This window comes from Chelonia mydas, chromosome 1 (assembly GCF_015237465.2).
Source record: "Chelonia mydas isolate rCheMyd1 chromosome 1, rCheMyd1.pri.v2, whole genome shotgun sequence".
NCBI lineage: Eukaryota > Metazoa > Chordata > Testudines > Cheloniidae > Chelonia > Chelonia mydas.
Window position 1 is genome coordinate 270,267,064 of NC_057849.1, and position 911 is coordinate 270,267,974.

Below are 911 nucleotides of genomic sequence, written 5' to 3' on the forward strand. Positions count from 1 at the left end.
TGTGAGTGGGGAAGTATTGCCTCTCAGAGGCGCCCAGGGATGGTGTGTAATTTTCCAAGGTCACTGGGTGGGGGCTTGAGGTGGTTCTGTGTTGTATTGTTGAAAAGGAACCCCTACATATTGAACCCGGCCCTGGTTGCTGTCGGCTCCATCGGGCAGAAGGATTACACATCATTCACCATTTGCTAACATAATTAAAAAAGTAAAAATTAAGAATCTGAATAAATGTAAGCAAAGCTACAGAACTGCTTAAATCTATGTGTATAAATATATTGTATCCTCTATATTAGCTAAAAGAAGCAAAAAAATGTAAAGGTTGTATTTAGTTACAAACATGTTTTATTGGTTACTCATGAATGAGAATCAATTTTTCTTTAGGAAAGTAACTAAAAAGTACAAATACAAAACATTATCAAAACTGACAATTTGAATCAAGGTTTCCTGCTTACTGATTTAAACCAGGATTAAAAACAGTGATTTAAATAGCTGATTTAAACCAATCCACTCTGTAAAGCACTCTGAGAAGGAGCAGAAATGGCTTTTCCCCTGACTGCAGTCAAACTTTAAACACAGCCGAACAGTGCTACTAAAGTAAAGGTCACTCAGACTAATGTGTTTTAACCCTATCAGGAGTGGCACTGTACAGCACAAAACTATAGAAACCACATATAGAAAAAAAATACCTTTTCCAGTGCTTATACTTCTTTCCCATGTGTTCAGCAACAGGATGTTAGAAAGGAATGGGAGATGAGACAGAAAAAAAGAGAGAGGAATAATGCATATAAATTGTCCAACAAGCCCCCACCTCCACCCAATCTCCCTATCCCTCCCCCCCACCCCACCACACACCAGTATTTGAATTATGCTCAGTAAATGTTAGATCATATCACTTGCAACACTGTCAGGCAACA